We start from the raw sequence: 639 nt of genomic DNA on the forward strand, positions 1-639 counted from the left end.
CCCCCCCCCCCCAAGCAAACAAAAATCTCAAGTCATCCACCACCTCACTGCTGGGAGTCCTGGCTGCTTCACTGCACCAATGCACTCCACTCGTCTCCTTATTTTTGATTGTTTTCTTCTCTCAATCCTTTTTGGGCTGTTTTGTGTTTAAATTCTCAAGCCATTCATTTCTTAGATTGGAAAGTTGGTAAAGTTTTATCCCTCCTCTGCTAGTTCCACTGAATGTGTCTGTGGCTCATTGTTTTGGATATTTTTGTGTCATTTAGGTCATTTTACTTCCATGGAAAAGTCACTGTAAACCACATTTACTGTTGCTATGTGACTGAAGGTTTTTCATCACTTTCTCTTTCACATTTATTTATACCCCCCAGCCTCACTCTGATAAATCAACTGTATAATATGGAAATGAAACCAGTAATTTGATTGTCATGTGTCACTTTGAAACTCCTGACACAGAACAGGCCTATTATGTCAGACCTGTATGTTCCATCTTTATATTTTGCACAAGGGATTTGTATCCGTACACCTGCAGCCTGTTTTTAGTTTTTGTGTATTGAAACATAGATTTTGCCCAATAATGGATGAAAGTGAATTTAACCGTTTCCTATGGTCCAGCGCTGCTGCTGTAGAAAGGATACA

The sequence above is a fragment of the Morone saxatilis genome, unplaced genomic scaffold (assembly GCF_004916995.1).
Source record: "Morone saxatilis isolate NCDOM2014 unplaced genomic scaffold, NCSU_SB_2.0 Contig2, whole genome shotgun sequence".
Taxonomy (NCBI): domain Eukaryota; kingdom Metazoa; phylum Chordata; class Actinopteri; family Moronidae; genus Morone; species Morone saxatilis.